Consider the following 18,365-nt stretch of genomic DNA (forward strand, 5'->3'; position numbering starts at 1 on the left):
CTTCAGAATTATATGGGCATTATGACTTTTTCATTGTACAAAAAAAAATTATTCATAAATGTTGGAATACAGATGTTCCTTGACTTATGATAGGGTTATGTTCCAGTAGACGCATTGTAAATTGAAAATACTGTAAGTTGAAAATACATTTAATATGCCTAACCTACTGAATATCCCAGCTTAGCCTAGCCTACCTTAAATGTGTTCAGAACACTTAACGTTGGCCTGTAGCTGGGCAAAATCATCTAATACAAAACCTATTTTATAATGAAATATTTAATATCTCAAGAGTATTATACCACATATCGTTAGCCCAGGAAAATATCAAAATATGAAATTTGAAGTACAGTTTTTACTGAATATGTATTGCTTTTGCCCCATTATAAAGTTGAAAAACCGTAAGTCAAACCATTGTTAAGTCGGACTGTTTGTGTTACATATATTTGGGATTTTTTAGTGGCCCTTTTTAAAAAGCTGTTTCTTATTTCTCATCATTGTGAGTGGGGATAGATACGGGAAGAACCACGTCTCTACTAAAAATAAAAAAAATACCCCAGCTTATTGGCATACACCTGTAGTCCCAGCTACTCGGGAGGCTGAGGCAGGAGAATCACTTGAACCGGGAGGCAGAGGGCAGATCATGCCACTGTACTCCAGCCGGGGCAACAGAGTAAGACTGTCTCAAACATCAATGAATGAATGAATGAATGAATGAATGAATGAATGAACTATTAGCTGATACTGGGATTTCAGGTACCACAGTTCCTGTTGAAAGATATGTTTGGGGTAAATCAATTTTTTTTCTTGTAGAATTTCAGTGTTTTTGCTGCAACTGCCACTAATTTTGCGTTTGAAAGAACAAAAGAGGAATGTATTTTTCAAAGGAGTGAATGAGGTTAAAATCAAGATTTTGAATGGCATAAATATGCAACTAATTCAATTGTAGGATATAATTAAATTTTGTATTTCTAAACATCTTTCTTTCATACATCTCAGTGCTTACAGTTCCAACAGCTTTCCAAGAAAACATTTCCATGTTTGCATAATTTGTAAAGTATATATAAATAATGTAAAATAATTTGGGATTATCTCAACTTTATATTGTATGTCTGAATTTCATCGATATCATACCTGGCTCAGTCAATAGTTGTCACAGGTATTAAGCCATTTTGGAATTTACCACTTTTTTCTGTGGAACCTGTTTTAGTTTAGTTTACAGCATTTAGAAATAGAAGGTAACTTTATAGAAGTAACACCAATATCCTAGTCTGCTTGTCCCGAATACAATTAATGGTAGTAGGATGTAAGTGATAATAAGATGGTTTTTATTATTTTTTGGTACACTGTACTTTTACTTTTTATTTAAACTACAGCTAAAAACTGACTTTTTAACTAAAATTGAATGGCATTTATCTTAATGACCAGTTATTGACCAAATCGTACTCAGAAGATGTTATTATGTCCCAATCTAAGGAATCCTTTAATCTGAGGATTAATTTGACTTCTACATGCCATTTCAGTGTAAATTGCCTTATTCTGTCTATTACATTATTCTTGTCAAGTCTAAGCTTTATCATGTCTGAATTCTTTTAACACTGAATCTGTGATGTAAAAATGTATGATGTGCTACAAGTTTTATTCATAATAAACTAAGTTATAGCCTATTGTAATCTGTAAAACATTTCTTGTAAATTACCTAATTTATTTTTTCATTCATGTACAGTTTCTTATGTAAATTTGAAAAATGTTTGCCATGGCACATTCTGTAAACATTCCCGTATTCTTTTCCTTAATGCTTATTTGCATGAAGGTAACTTGGGTTTTGCTTGTTTGTGTTGGATAACCATTAAGCCAATTTCAGGTATCTCTGCCTTTTTTCCTGTAGTTTAACCGTTTCTAATTTTGTTCATATTCTAAATAGATGTTAGAATCATACTTTTTATTTTCTACTTAATAAATTATCTAAGTTGTTTACTATGTGTCCCTTTATTATTTACCTTACATATTCCCACATTTTCACTTCGATTAAATGCACGGTTGTGGTTAATTCCGTGAGAGCAAGAACTTTGTAAAGTCTTGTTCACCTCTAGATCCCCAGTGGCACAGAGAAGGCATTGATGAAATTTAAGACTTGCATTTATTAAGATGTGAAAACTTTCCCCTCCGAGACCATGTTATCCCGCATCAGAAAGGAATGTTGTTGGCTTTTTGGTTTTGGGTTTGTTTGTTTGTTTCTTGAGATAGTCTCTTTGTTGACTGAGCTGGTGTGTAGTGGTGCAGTCATAGCTCACTATAGCCTCAGCCTCCCAACTAACTGAGACTACAGGCATGCACCACCGTGCCTGGCTAGGGTTTTGTTTGTTGGTTAGGTGTTTGTTTCGTTTTGTTTGTGGTGTGGTGTGTGTGTGTGTGTGTGTGTGTAAATGGGGTTTCGCCATGTTGCCCAGGCTGTTCTCAAACTCCTGGGCTCAAGTGATCCACCACCTTGGCATCCCAAAGTGCTGGGATTTCAGGCTTTGTGGATTATGTGAGATGTTTTGATACAGGCATGCATGTGAAATAAGCACATCATGGAGAATGGGGTATCCGTCGCCTATCAAGTTTGTTTAAAAAAATCATCTTAATACGTGAGGCAGTAAGTTGGAAACTTGACGACTGTGTTTTCAAATTGTATGATTGTCGTGGCTCCAGGCATAGTTTTCAGATCATAGTGTCTTTTCTTGGAGTGTATAGGAATGGTTGAAAACATGAACATGACTACCATGTGACATGTGAAGTACATATCCTTTATTAAAAAAACTAGCAAGGGCCGGGCGCGGTGGCTCAAGCCTGTAATCCCAGCACTTTGGGAGGCCGAGACGGGCGGATCACGAGGTCAGGAGATCAAGACCATCCTGGCTAACATGGTGAAACCCCGTCTCTACTAAAAATACAAAAAGCTAGCCGGGCGACCTGGCAGGCGCCTGTAGTCCCAGCTACTCGGGAGGCTGAGGCAGGAGAATGGCGTGAACCCAGGAGGCGGAGCTTGCAGTGAGCTGAGATCCGGCCACTGCACTCCAGCCTGGGCGACAGAGCGAGACTCCGTCTCAAAAAAAAAAAAAAAAAAAAAACTAGCAAGAACTAGGATGAAAAAAATCTAAGATCTGGACTAAAGGAGAACATGATGCAGTATGGAAGAGATTTGAGATGTAGTTTAGCTACTCAAATGTAGAAGTACTCCTTCCACAAGCACTTAGAAATAAGCTCCTAAAGAGCAAACATTCAAGGCTACACACTTAAGTCTTTAATTTAAATGAACTTTCCAAGGAGGGAAAAGTCTGTACTGGAGTCAATACACAGTGCTATATAAATTTTAAAAGCGGCCAGGAGCAGTAGCTCACACCTATAATCCCAGCACTTTGGGGAACCGAGGCAGGTGGATCACTTGAGGCCAGGAATTCGAGACCAGCCTGGCCAATGTGGCAAAACCTCATATTTACTAAAATTACAAAATTTGGTTGGGTGTGGTGGCGCACACCTGTAGTTCCAGCTACTTGGGAGCCTGAGGCATGAGAATTGCTTGAACCCGGGAGGTGGAGGTTGCAGTGAACCAAGATCGCGCCACTGCTCTCCAACCTGGGCGACAGTGAGACTCTGTCTCAAAAAAAAAAGAAACTTTGAAAGCAGGATGTCTACTTTCTATGATACAGTCCTTAATGAGTGTATTGTGTATTGAACAAACCTTAATATTTCTGCATCTAAAATCTATTGATCATTTTCTATGGTAATACTTTATAAGTTCCCGTTTTAAGATATTCCTATGCATCTGGTTTTGGTGGGTGGAGAGGAGTTTAGGATTTGACTTTTTCCCGAAGTAAACCTGGAAAACCTGACTAGCTCCTGGAACTTTACATCCTTTTCATAGAAAATTGGTACTTTTGGATAGTTTTTAATGTTACCCAGAGGTTAGCCGTACCCCAAAAGTGCAGTTGACCACATGTTTAGGTAAGTAAGTGCTCATCCCCAGCCAGGGCTTTAAACATAATCTTCAGTTTCTGGAAACAGTAGCAAAAATTACCAAAACTATGAAGGCATATTCTTTTTGATTTAAGCCCATTTTGCTCATTTTCTTCTAGCAAGAGTTTGGAGTCCAGCTACCCCAGATTTCTTTGAAAACAAAAAAAACACAAAACATTAAATGATACCACTAAAAGAATTCAAGCACCTGGCCGGGCGTGGTGGCTGATGCCTGTTATCCCAACACTTTGGGAGGCCAAGGTGGGTGGATCAGGAGATGGAGACCGTCCTGGCTAACACAGTGAAAACCCATCTCTACTAAAAATACAAAAAATTGAGCTGGGCGTCGTGGCGGGCGCCTGTAGTCCCAGCTACTGGGGAGGCTGAGGCGGGAGAATGGTGTGAACCTGGGAGGTGAAGCTTGCAGTGAGCTGAGATTGCGCCACTGCACTCCAGCCTGGGTGGGCGACAGGGCGAGACTCTGTCTCAAAAAAAAAAGCAAGCACCTGAACTTGAAAGAGTAACTTGGCCCTCCGTACCTGTGAGTTCCACATCGATGGATTCAGCCAACTGTGGATTGAAAACATTTGAAAGAAAAAATAATACAACAATAAAAATAATATATGGGAGCTTGGTGAGAACACATGAACCCAAAGAGGGGAATGACAGAAACTGGGGCCTACTTGAGGGTGGAAGCTGGGAAGAGGGAGAGAATCAGAAAAATATCTATTGGGTACTAGGCCTAGTAGCTGGGTGATGAAATAATCTGTACAGTAAACCCCTGTGACATGAGTTAATCTGTGTAACCTGCACATGTACCCTGGAATCTAAAATAAAAGTTTAATGCAAATAAAAAATACAGTATAACAACTATTTGCAATGTATTAGGTATCATAAATAAGGATAATTTAAAGTATATGGGAGTTCCCTAGCAAGCAGACTCAGAATAAAAAAAAAAAAAGCATATAGGAGGATGTGTAGGTTATATGCAAATACTATGCCACTTTATATAATGGACTTGAGCATTCATGAATTTTGGTATCTGCAGAAGTTCCTGGAACCAATCTTCCATGGATAGAGAGACAATTGCATGTTACATAGCAGCTTTTTTAGTTGTCTCATTTTAACAGTTTGAATAAAATATTCTGACACCTTGTGTTTTCAGATTTCCTAAAGCACCTTTGCAGGTTTTCGGGACAACCGTTTATTCAGAAATGATTCAGTGAATTTGTAATTAATCTTGCTGATTTTGGTTTAGTTTTGGGTTTGGACCTATTTATAATCAATGTTATTGAGGTATGACTTATACAATAATAATCTAACTGTACATTTAAATAAGTTTGATAAATGTGTACACCCATGTAACTACCACTCCAAGGTGTCTGCATCATTCCAAAAAGTTCCCTTGGCCTCCATCCTAGTCAGTCCCCTCCAGTCCCCATCCCTAAGCACCCACTGATTCGCTCTAGATAAAATTTCTTTTCTAGAGTTTTTATGTAGATATGTAGACTACATGAAAAGTCTTACGTAGACTAAAGTTTGTCTTTTCTGGAGTTTTTATGTAAATGGACCGATACAGTAGATACTCCCAATCTCTCTTTCTCTCCCAGCCCTAGACTTCATAGAGCTACTGTCTACTTTCTGTCCCTATGGATTTGCTGTGGTATGTACTCTTGTGTCTGCTTCCTCTCGGCATAATGGTTATGAGGTTAATCCACGTTGTATCAGTACTGCATTCCTTTTGCTCATTAATAGTCCTTTGGATGAATATACTACAATTTGTTTATCCATTTGCTTGTATATTTACATGCAAGTCTTTGGGTGGACCTGTGTTTTTATCTGGGATAAATAGTGAAATTGCTGTATTGTATGGTAACGCTGTAAGAAACTGGAAAACAGTTTCCAAGAGGTTCCATTTTACATTCCCTCCAGCAGTGTCTGAGAGAGAGTTCCACTTGCTCTGTATCCATGAGTATTGTCCATCTTTTAAATTGTGGCCATTCTTACTTGTGTGACGTATTGTCTGTTTGTGGTTTTAATTTGTGTCTCCTTGATTACTGATGACATTGAGCATCTTTTCAGATCCTTATTGGCCTTTCATATATATCTTATAAAGACAAAATCTTTTGCCCGTTTTTCATTGAGTTGTCTTGTTACTGACTTGTAAGAGTTCTTCATATATTCTAGTTAGAAGTCCTTCGTTGGATATATATTTGAATAGTTTCTCCAAATTTATGGCTTATCTGTTTATTTTCTTAATACTATTTTGAGGACCAGAGCTTCCTCTTGTTGAAGTCCAGCTTCTTATGCTTATCCTTTTTGTGTCCTAAGAAATCTTTGCCTAATCAAGATCATGGATATTTTCTCCTGTTTTATTCTAGACAATTTGTAGTTTTAATTTTTATCTTTTAGCCTATAATCAGTCAATCTTTGGGTATGGTATGAGGTAAGGGTTCAGGGCTTTTTTTGCATATGGATTTACAGTTGTTTCAGTATCATTTGTTGAAAGTATCCCTTCTTTTTGGTTGTGTGGGTCCAGGAGCTAGAGGAAGACAGGAAGGAAACTTGTGGGTGTGGTGGATATATTCAGTATTTTCACCGTGATACTTTCACATGGGCAGGTACATATAGCAGAACTCATCAAATGGTCTTTTTTTTTTTTCTTTTTCTCTGTGGCCCAGGCTGGAGTGCGATCTCAGCTCACTGTAATCTCCGCCTCCCAGGTTCAAGCAATTCTTGTGCCTCAGCCTCCCAAGTAGCTGGGATTACAGGTACCTGCCACCAAGCCTGGCGAATTTTTTTATTTTTAGTAGATACAGGATTTTACCATGTTGGTCAGGCTGTCTTGAACTCTCGACCTCAGGTGATCCGCCCACCTCAGCCTCCCAAAGTGTTGGATTATAGGCATGAACCACTGCGCCCAGCCCAAATTGTCTTTTAAATATGTGTGGTGTATTGTACATTGATTATAACTCAATAAAGCTCTTCTAAAAAGATACAAAATAAATATTTATACTTGTGTCAACAAATTCAATTCTCTTTTGACCTTACGAAATTTATGATTTGACCCATTCTGGGCAAGCAAGTCAAACTAAATTATTGACATTCTGTTTTTTCTTGGGTTCATTTCCAATATGCTATTTTATTTATGTATTTATAGACAAAGTCTTGCTCTGTCACCCAGGATGGAGTGCTGTGGTGCGATCTCAGCTGACTGCTACCTCTGCCTCCATGGTTCAAAGCGATTCTCCTGCCTCAGCCTCCCGAGCAGCTGGGATTACAGATGTGCATCACCATGCTTGGCTAATTTTTGTATTTTTAACAGAGACCTAGTTTTGCCATGTTGGCCAAGCTGGTCTCGAACTCCTGACCTCAAGTAATCTGCCTGCCTTGGCCTTCCAAAGTGCTGGGATTACAGCCGTGAGCCACTGTGCCCGGCTCCATAATGCTGCCTTAGTCTAAACTCTTCTCAATGCCGTGAAGAAAAAATGTCCATCCTGAATCTTTTTTTTTTTTTTTTAAACAGGGTCTCACTCTGTCACCCAGCCTAGAGTGCAGTGGCACGGTATCATGACTCACTGCAGCCTCAAACACCCAGGCTCAAGCTGTCCTTCCACCTCAGCCTCCTGAGTATCTGGGACCACAGTTATGCACCACCATACGCAGCTAATTTTTTAAATTTACTTTTTGCAGAAATAGGGTTTATCTATGTGGCTCAGGCTGGTCTCAAACTCCTGGGCTCAAGTGATCTGCCCACCTTGTCCTCCCAAAGTGTTGTGATTACAGACATGAGTCATCACGTCCGGCCCTGAATCTTTTTTTTTTTTTTTTTTTTTAAGAGAGTCTCACTATATTGTTCAGGTTGGCCTCCCAACTCCTGAGCACAAGCGATCCTCGCATCTCAGTCTTCCAGCTAGCTGGGACTACAGGCATGCTCCCCCACACCCAGCTATCCTGAATCTTAGTCTAAGAGCAAGCTGCAAATTAGAGATGCCCTAGGATTTTTCATATATCAAGAGCCAGTGACCAACCAGGCATGGGAACAGAGAATCCAAGAGTTAGCAGGAATCTCACAGACTACTGAATCAAACTCAAGATTTATTTATAGGGAGGAAAAAAGGTCCAGAGAAGTCAACTAGACTGTCCTAAATCACACAGCAAGTTATTAACAGAACCAAAACTCAACCCTAGGTGTCCTCACCTCCATCTTAGTGCTTTTTTTTAATACCTTCTCTGTGTTGGACAAATGACATGGCACCAGAATGTTATCCAAATAAGTAATTTGGAGCTCGGCACAGAGGCTTACATCTGTAATTCCAGCTTTTTGGGAGACCAAGGCAGGAGGATTGCTTGAGCCCAGGATTTCAAGACCAGCCAGGTTAATATAGTGAGAACTTGTCTACAAAAAATTTAAAAATTAGCTGGTGATGCCTGTCTGAGGTCCCAGTTACTAGGGAGGCTGAGGCAGAGGATCATTTGAACCCAGGAGGCGTATGTTGCAGTGAGCCCAGATTGCACCCCTGTACTCAAGCCTGGGCAACAGAGCGAGACCCTATCTCTCAAAAATAATAGTAAATTTGGTTATAACAAGAAAGAGCAATCAATACAGAAAAAGCAGGACAATTTAAGTAAATGTGGAAAAAATCAGAAAGATGAAAATATTAATGGGGCAAACTTGCCAATTAGAGGAGAATGTGAAATTTGAGTTTAAAAGGAAAACAAAGGCCAGGCACAGTGAATGTGAAATTTGAGTTTAAAAGGAAAACAAAGGCCAGGCACAGTGGTTCAAGCCTATAATCTCAGTGCTTTGGGAGGTCAAAGCAGGAGGGTCACTTCAGGCCAGGAATTCAAGACCTACACAGGCAACATAGCAATACCTTATCTCGAAAAAAAAAAAAAAAAAAAAAAAAAATTACCTGGGTATGGTGGCACATGCCTGTATTCCTAGCTACTGGGGAGGCTGAGGCAGGAACATCGCTTGAACCCAGGAGTTCGAGGTTACAATGAGGTATGATTGTGCCACTGCACTCTAGCCTGAGTGACAGAGCAAGATCCTATCTCTTAAAAATAAACTAGCATCTATGCTTTTTATAATATTAACTGAACAGGTTGAAATCAGAGAGTTCAAAAAAAAAAAAGATTAGGCAAACACTAACCAAAGGAAAACTTACGTAGCTATCTTATGACAAGAAGAATAAGCTGGGCGTGGTGGCTCACGCCTGTAATCCCAACACTTTGGGAGGCCAACATGGGAAGATTACCTGAGCCCAGGAGTTCGAGACCAGCCTAGGCAGCGTAGTGAAACCCCATCTCTACAAAAAAATACAAAAATTAGCCGAGACTGGTCGCACACGCCTGTGGTCCCAGTTACTCGGGAGGCTGAGGTGGAAGGATGGCTTCAGCCTGGGAGATCAAGACTGCAGTGAGCCACGATTGTGTCACTGCATTCAGCCTGGGTAACAACGTGAGACCCTATCTCAAAATAAATAAACTTGAAGACAAATCCATCATTAGGAATAGAGTCATTATATAATTATAAAAAGTTCAATTAACCAAGAAGACAGAATTTTTAAGATACATAGGCAAGGCCAGGCGCGGTGGCTCACGCCTGTAATCCCAGCACTTTGGGAGGCCGAGGCGGGCGGATCACAAGGTCAGGAGATCGAGACCACAGTGAAACCCCATCTCTACTAAAAATACAAAAAATTAGCCGGGCTCGGTGGCGAGTGCCTGTAGTCCCAGCTACTCAGGAGGCTGAGGCAGGAGAATGGCGTAAACCCGGGAGGCGGAGCTTGCAGTGAGCTGAGATCCGGCCATTGCACTCCAGCCTGGGCGACAGAGCAAGACTCTGTCTCCAAAAAAAAAAAAAAAAAAAAAAAGATACATAGGCAGTTAATAAGATAATCAGAAAATAAAGCTAAAATGGATAAACCTTTGTGACAGGAAAATGCTATCACAGTGGGAGATTACAACACCTCAATTCTTGATAGGTCAAGCAAACAAAAAAAATCGACAACAAGTAGATTTGAACACTCCAGTTTAGACTGCTCTAGTGGACATATATTGAATTCTGCATTCACCAATTAGAAGATACCTTCTTAGGCACACACAAAACATTTACCAAAATTAATTACATGCAGGCCAGAAAGATTCCATGAATTTCAGAAAATAAGACTACATTCTCTGAGTACATCACAAGTTACATGACAATAACAGATAAATTTTAAGTCTACATATTTGCTGAGAGGCTGTATAGAGTAGTGGTTAAAAACAAATATTCTAGGCTGGGCACGGTGGCTCACACCTGTAATCCCCAGCACTTTGGGAGGCCAAGCCAGGCAGATCACTTGAGGTTAGGAGTTTGAGACCAGCCTGGCCAACATGGCAAAACCCAGTCTCTACTAAAAATACAAAAATCAGCTGGGCATGGTGGTGCATGTCTGTAATCCCAGCTACTCAGGAGGCTGAGGCACGAGAATCACTTGATCCAGGGTAGAGGATGCAGTGAGCCAAGATCACACCACTGCACTCCAGCCTGGGTGACAGAGCAAGACCCTGTCTCAAAAAAAAAAAAACAAAAACAAAACAAAACAAAAATATTCTGGAGCATGAGTTCAAATCCTACTCCGACATAATTACTAGGCATAAAGTCTCAGACAGATTTCTTAACCTGTGCCTTACCACATGCAAAATGAGACTAATAGTAGTATCTTCTGATGGTGGTCATTCATGTTCGGCAGGGATTTCAATAATCCACTTTTTAGCTACATAGTAGGATTGTGCTTGCTGGCTCCCTTGCAGTTGAGAGGGTGGGTTCGTAGGATTAGCTCTGGCCAACTAGTGAGTGAGAGTTGTGTTTGGAAGTGATGCATGCTACTTTTTGGCTGGAGCACTTAGTCACCTCTTTGAGACCTTCCAGAGCCCTCTTTTCCCACTAACAGAAGCCAGCAGCATTTGAGACAGTGGCTGCTCTGTCAGCCTGGATCCCTAAGTGACAAAAATTAGCAAAGCTCCTTTTTTGTCACTCCCTCACCACATTAATGAAGGTCTGGAGTAAAAGGAAGAAAACAAACTTTGTTTTTTTACACCACAGATTTAGGGGTTTGTTACCCCAGCATAACCTGGCCTCTTCCAACTGATACAGAAGTTGACACCAGAGATGGAATGCCACTGAAGAACAAAAACCTAAACTATGTGGTATTGGATTAGAGGCTGGCAGCAGGTGGCAAAGAAGGTGTTATCAGAGGCTAGAAGGATGCTGTTCGTTTAGGAAGAGGTGAACCTGATGCCATGATACCTTGGAAGGTAGGTTATGAACCAATGAATCTGTGGCCTTAAGAGAAGCTGGCAAACATTGTTAGTAGCTGGTATTGGCAGCTTTGTTTCCATTTGATGATTTACTCCAAGAAAGAGGTAGGTTCAGGAAAGGAATGGCCAGTTTGCAAGCAAAAATGAAGGGAGAGACGGATAAGGTGTTATGTAAGGAAGTGATTATAATGATGGACCATGAAATCTCAGCCAGGCGAGGAGGGAAATGAGGACAATGGGAATTAATTGAACGGACGGTGAAAAGATGGTGGATTGGTGGATCGAAGTCCTCATGGGTTAAGTGACTGTTGGATTTGGGGTTCCTAGAGGCAGTGAGATGGAAAGATAAGTGGGAAGGAAGGAGGTTTGGGTGGGAGAAGATTAAAATTAAAATCACACGAAGAGGTAAGAAAGACAGTGTTTTCCATCAAAACTACTTCGGGTTCTTCCTCAGTTCTTGTCCAATGTTTCTGGAAGCCTTCCTGTGTGGCCCAGATTAAAAAAAAAAAAAAAACCCTGCCAAACACACTGGCTGTTACAAGCAGCTAGAATTCTTGCATTGTGTTTTTGGGCACCTGAGTCCTCCAGGCAGGGAGCAGAGGCTCACCTGGAGGCAGTGGGATGGGAAGGATCTAATGAACGGTGGGTCCCAAGCAGTAGACATGCGGCTTGGTGGTCACCAGGGGATGGAAGAGGCAAACATGAGAAATAAGTGAAAAGTGCAAAGGCAAGATTTAGAGAGAAGTTCATAAAATGCTTTTGCTCAAGAGACCAAAAAACCAACTTCAGTACTGGGCGCCTGTACTTACAATCTATAGAAGGTAAACCCTCAGGGCTCCGGCTCCTGGCCAGCACCTATGTGTGATGTTTTTAGGCTGGACCAAAGGCTTTCCCTGGCAGCCCTCAGGAGGACCCTGGTGCACTGCAGTCTCCGAAGGGAGTTGCAGTCAAGGACTCAGTCCCCTCCCCTGCTCATGTTCTGCGTCTTCGTTTCTGGGTCCCACTATCTGAGGCCTCGGGCAGAGGCCATGAAGAGGGCAAAAGCCTGAAGACACTGTTCCCCACGAACTCAGTACTTCTCTGCTCCTACCCCTTCCTCCTCACCCTCCTCACTTCCAGGCCCAAGAAACTGCCAGTCTTTTGCTGGGGGCTCCTTCAATAGAGACAATTCTGACTGCACTGATCAACTTGGCCCTTGCCAGGTATGCCGTTCCACGGGGGGAAATGGAACGGGCAATCAGTGCTTTCTCTATTTCAGTCTCTTGCTTATATGATCACAGTGACTGCAGACTTAACGCTTGCATTTTGAGCTCCTGGCTTTATTGGCTCCTCCGTCGCCTGTCAGCTCAGCTCCCTCCCTCACAAACATCCTCAGCATGCGGTGTGCAGCCCAGTGACCAAAGAGCAGGAGTAGCAAGAACTTTGTTTTCAGGCCTTGACTTCAGTCATTCGCCTTGTTGGAATCTCTGGGAGCATCCTCTGTTGTCAAAGAGGCCCCAGGTACCAGCAGGCGTGGCAGAATTGCTCAGCCGTTGTCTTTCAGTTATTCAAAATACCATCCTAAATCTGCCTTTCCCAGCCGATGACAAAAATGATACAGCATTTTAAATAGTGGGCCTCAGTCCTGGTCCTACCTTAGAATCACACAGGGAGGTTATTAAAAAAAAAATACCAATGCCAGGCCTTTCCCCAGAGCATCTGATTTTCATTTTGCTGACTTAGACCAGATATGCAATTCTGCTCCAGAAATCTCAGCTCTCTCACCCTCCAGCTACACTATCTTGACTGACTGACATCACCTTTCTGAGCCTCAGTTTCCTCATCGGTGATACGGGGTGATAACACTTGCCTCCTGGGGGTGCTGTGCATGCAGATTCAGTGAAAGAAGGTGCATGGAAGCACTCCGCATGCAATGTCTTCATCAGAATACTAACCAAGAGCTGTAATGTCAGAAGGAGCTTCCTGTGAGTCAATGGGCCTGGAAGGACTCCTGGGAAGTGGTAGACTTTGCATCTTCATAGAGGAATGCTGAGATTGGATGGGTGGACAGGCAAAGGGGACACTCTTAGTCATTGGCAACTGCACTTTTTTTTTCTCTTTTTTTCTTTTGAGACAGAGTCTCACTCTGTAGCCCAAGCTGGAGTGCAGTGGAGCGATCATGGCTTGCTGCAACCTCCGCCTCCCAGGCTTAAGCGATTCTCATGCCTCAGCCTCCTGAGTAGCTGGGACTACAGGCACACGCCACCATGCCTAGCTAATTTTTTGTATTTTAGTAGAGACAGGGTTTTGCCATATTGCCCAGGGTAGTCTTGAACTCCTGAGCTCAGGCGATCTGCCCGCCTCTGTCTCCCAAAGTGCTGGGAACACAGGCATGAGCCACCATGCCCTGCCTCCTGCACTTTATAAGACTGCACTCTGGCCGGGCGCGGTGGCTCATGCCTGTAATCCCAGCACTTTGGGAGGCCCAGGCGGGCGGATCACCTGAGGTCGGGAGTTCAAGACCAGCCTGACCAACATGGAGAAACCCTGTCTCTGCTAAAAATACAAAATGAGCCAGGCGTGGTGGCACATGCCTGTAATCCCAGCAACTAGGGAGGCTGAGGCAGGAGAATCTCTTGAATATGGGAGGCGGAGGTTGTGGTGAGCCGAGATCACGCCATTGCACTCCAGCTGGGGCAACAAGAGTGAAACTCCGTCTCAAAAAAAAAAAAAAAAAAAAAAAGACTGCACTGCACTCTGGCCTTCCTCTGTCTGTTCCTTATCCTGTGAGGCAAGGAGTCCATAGGGACCAAGTGCCATGCCCCCCAGAAGCCACATCTCCGACCTTCTGGATTATGCATCAGGCACTCAGAGCTCTGTCTGAACAATGCGAGCCCTATTCCAGTCCTCCTCCCCAGGCCGGTCCCCCGAGAGACCCTGCTCCCAGTTTGCAACTCTAGTTCCAGTAAGTGGCTTCAAGGAGGCTGTTTGAAGGGCCTGGGGACAGATCTTGGACTGGAGGACTGAGTATCTACAGCAGTGTGCATGAGGCCCTTCCAGGGCTGGGAACCAGGAGTGGGAAGAGGAAGGGGAAGCCACGGGCCAGGGTCCTTACGGATGCTCTTGCTCCACACCACGCAAATGCTAGGGGCAGCTCTGACATCGGTGTTCATTTTGCAGCAGTGCATCAAGTGGAATGTTAGTGTCGGCACTTTCAGGAATGTTTGTTTTGTTATTAATTTAAAAATCATGAGGCTGGGCACAGTGGCTCATGTCTGTAATCCCAGCAGTTTCGAAGGCTGAGGTGGGTGGATCTCTTGAGGTCAGCAGTTCAAGACCAGCCTGGCCAACATGGTGAAACCCTGTCTTTACTAAAAAAATACAAAAATTAGTTGGGCATGGTGGCGGGTGCCTACTGTAGTCCCAGCTACTCGGGAGGCTGAGGCAGGAGAATCACTTGAACCTGGGAGGAGGAGGTTGCAGTGAACTGAGGTTGCGCCACTGCACTCCAGCCTGGGTGACAGAGCGAAACTCCTGTCTCAAAAAAAAAAAAAAAAAAAAAAAAAAAAAGTCATACTTCTAAAGATCAAAGAAATACTGAGCTTTCTGCCTGGTACAAAAGTGCTTGATAAATGTTAGAGTAGCAATATCCAGATGCAGTGCTCACCACAGTTCAGATGAGCCAGAACATCTTGCTTAATGCAAGGTTGGCAGGGGAAAGCACTAACTAATGGAACATGGTTTCTTCCCATTTAAAACTGCCTTTTTTGGATAAAGGTTCATTCCCTCAGGTCTTCTCCTGCCCCATTCTTCTTCCCTTCACCTCAGGAGGTGTCTGAGCAAGGGAGAAGCTGGCAGACATCATGGTGCTGGTGGCTGGGGTGGGAGTTCTGTTCCGCCTGTTCTCTGAGGCTCCTGCGGATGCCGTGGGCACATAGCCCCTCTTGCCTGGCCTTTGAGCACCAGCCTCCACTCTTGCTGCCTCTGCTGCAGAGGTGACTGCAGCTGGGCACTCACTGATGCTTGAGTTGAGTCCTCTCCTGTGGCCCAGGATGGAGCCGCTGACTCTGAAACTCAGTGGCAAGCTCCCCGTAGCTCCCAGCGCAGGGCAGTCCCCTCAGAAGACTTGCTAAGTGTGCTCCCCCACTCCAAGGCAACCCCTGGCATTTATGTAAACTTTTATGTATGTATGTATGTATGTATGTATGTATGTATGTATGTATTTAGTTTTGAGACAGTGTCTCACTCTGTTGCCCAGGCTGGAGCACAGTAGTGTGATCACAGCTCACTGCAACCTCCACTTTCCTGGGTTCAAGCGATTCTCCTGCCTCAGCCTCCCAAGTAACTGGGACTACAGGTGCATGCCACCACCCCCCGCTAATTTTTGTTTTTGTAGAGACGGGGTTTCACTATGTTGCCCAGGCTGGTCTTGAACTACTGAACTGAAGCCATCTGAAGCCCACCTCAGCCTCCCTAAGTGCTGGGATTACAGGCCTGAGCCACTGCGCTGGGACCATTTTTAACTCTTAATTCTCAGCTACCTTATTATTCTCTATTGCCAATAAGAGGGGGAAAAAAAGAAAAAATGAAAAACAGGCAGAGCACTTATTGCCAGGCTGTCGGCAGGTATTTTCACATTAAACATTGGTCTCCTCAGCCAAAACTCACAATCCAGTAAGACAGGCATTTTAGCTGAACATTCTCATCCAACCCTAGGGTTATGCACTGAATTGTGTCCCAGAAAATTCACAAATTGAAGCAAGAATCCCCAATGTTACCATATTTGGGGATGGGGCCCTAAGGAGGTAATTAAGGTTAAAAGAGGTCCTGAGAGTAGGACCCTAATCCAATAGGATTGGTGTCCTTGTAAACAGGGGAAGAAAAGAGCTCTCTTTCTCTTTCTTTCTCACTGTGTGTGTACAGAGGAAAGGCCACATAAGGACACAGCAAGAAGGTGGCCGATTACAAGCCAGGAAGAGAGTCCTCACCAGAAACTGAATTCTTCAGTACCTTGATACTGGACTTCTAGCCTCCCTCCAGAATAGTGAGAAAATGAGCATCTGTTGTTGAAGCCACCTAGCATGTAGTATGTTGTTACAACAGCCTGAGAAGACTAATACACCTAGAGACCCACATGTAAAGCCTTCCGGGAACCCAAGCTGATAGTCACGGAAGCATTCCTGGCTCTGAGCAGGTTTGTTACCTAGGGTCACTGCTACTTCTAGGTTTCTTGGGACCCAGGGCCCACTGGAGTTATAGTCCCATTCTTTTTTTGTTTTGTTTTGTTTAGACAGTCTCACAGTGGCGTGATCTCAGCTCACTGGAACCTCCACCTCCCAGATTCACGTGATTCTCCTGCCTCAGCCTCCCGAGAAGCTGGGATTACAGGTGCCTGCCACCATGCCCAGCTATTTTTTATATTTTTAGTAGAGATGGGGTTTCGTATGTTGACCAGGCTGACCTCGATTCAAGTACTCAGTCAGGGTCTCAAGTGATCCACACACCCCGGCCTCCCAAAGTGCTGGGATTACAGGCATGAGCCACTGTGCCCGGACTATAGTCCCATTCTTTTCCCTGCCTTCATCCTCTAAAACCAGGTTCCAGCTCCCCTGCTGTATTCCTGTATTTCTCCTGGTACTCACTGTTTGGACGAACGGAGGCAAGATGGTGCACTTCCGGGTTCTTCTTAACCAACTTTTCCCGCGCGCGCGAAAATGCAGCCGGTGCCCGGGAAGGTGCAGACCAACTGGGCATGCGCCAGGTGACGTCAATCCAAAGAGACCAAGATTTACCTGGTCGCACCTGTGGAACGCCCCCTGACACGCCCGTGCCCCGCCTATTGCCCTCCCACTCCTAGAAAAGCCGCTCCGGAGGCACGCCATGCGCGGCCTTCCTCAGTCCTCCACTCCTGTCGGGATGTCAGGACTGTGGGAACTCCGTCGGAGAGCCCCACCGGGGGGCTCTGTCGGCCTTCTTTGCCGGAGGCCGACAGACCTCTTCCCCACACCTTAGGTGACCAAAATAAACTTGCAGTTTTGCTCCTACACTTGCCTACTCGCTGGTTCTTTTGTGCCCGCTCTGGTGGTCTTAGAAAAACAAATCACTCACCATGTCATTTCATTGGCTCAGGAACTCATCTGCAATACAGGGAAATTCTTCAGGAGATTGTTTTGTTGCCATTTTCCTCATGAATAATTCCCACTTTGAGAAGCTTCAGACATGACTGTAAATTTCACTTGGGGCAGGAGGGACAGGGAATGGGAGTGCTCATGTCAAGGAAAGAGGTCCAGTTTCCCCTGCTTCATCCCCCATCCTGGGGGCATAAACCTTTAAGGAGGAATCAAGAGCTCCTTTATGGAGCCCATCTGGCTGTGAGGAGGGGCGGGGTCCTGGGCCTCAGCTGCTGCAGAGCCCCTCCTTCCCCTAGTGAGTAAACAGTTCCTGTTCCCAGGGAGTCCACCTCAGCCTCAGGGCTTCATCCCAGCAACTAATAAATTAGCCTAGGATTGGAGAGAGGGCGTTTCTTTTCTTTTCTTTTCTTTTTTTTTTTTTATACGCAGTCTCGCTCTGTCGCCCAGGCTGGAGTGCGATGGTGCAATCTTGGCTCACTGCAAAGCTTGCCCTCCTGGGTTCACGCCATTCCCCTGCCTCAGCCTCCCAAGTAGCTGGGACTACAGGCGCCCACCACTGCGACCCGCTAATTTTTTTGTATTTGTAGCAGAGATGGCTTTTCAAGGCAACAGAACCAGCATAGACTTAAGTGAAAACGACATAGATTTTGGAGTCAGATTAACAAGGCTGTGATTTTTGGCTGTGAGCCTTTCTGGGGGATCTTAAACCAGGCACCGTCATCTCTGAACTGCAGTGTTCTCATATGCTAAATAGGAAAAGTGATCCTGGCTTTGCAGGGTTGTAATGAAGATTTCCATTGTTTATGGAAATAGACATGTACCTCATTCACTGTCTTCTTCCTGAGTCAGTCTTGCTAATACATCTGAACTGTAATTCCCTTTCTGAATTTTGAGATGGGGCAGGATGGGGGGAATGGTGAAAGAGTGGTAGCCTTTTAAAAAATCTGATTT

At 43.9% G+C, this 18,365-nt stretch overlaps 1 protein-coding gene across 1 annotated transcript in view; it reads left to right on the forward strand.

Annotated features, from left to right (window-relative positions):
* Positions 1-16,628, forward strand: part of PANK3 (pantothenate kinase 3) — a 49,292-nt gene extending 32,664 nt beyond the window's left edge. The window contains exons 8-9 of the transcript XR_004056334.1: positions 11,090-11,301; positions 16,207-16,628. The gene's annotated coding sequence lies outside the window, so the exon portion shown is untranslated. The remainder of the gene's footprint in view (positions 1-11,089; positions 11,302-16,206) is intronic.
* Positions 16,629-18,365: the final 1,737 nt, after the last annotated feature.

This window comes from Rhinopithecus roxellana, chromosome 3 (assembly GCF_007565055.1).
Source record: "Rhinopithecus roxellana isolate Shanxi Qingling chromosome 3, ASM756505v1, whole genome shotgun sequence".
Classification (NCBI taxonomy): domain Eukaryota; kingdom Metazoa; phylum Chordata; class Mammalia; order Primates; family Cercopithecidae; genus Rhinopithecus; species Rhinopithecus roxellana.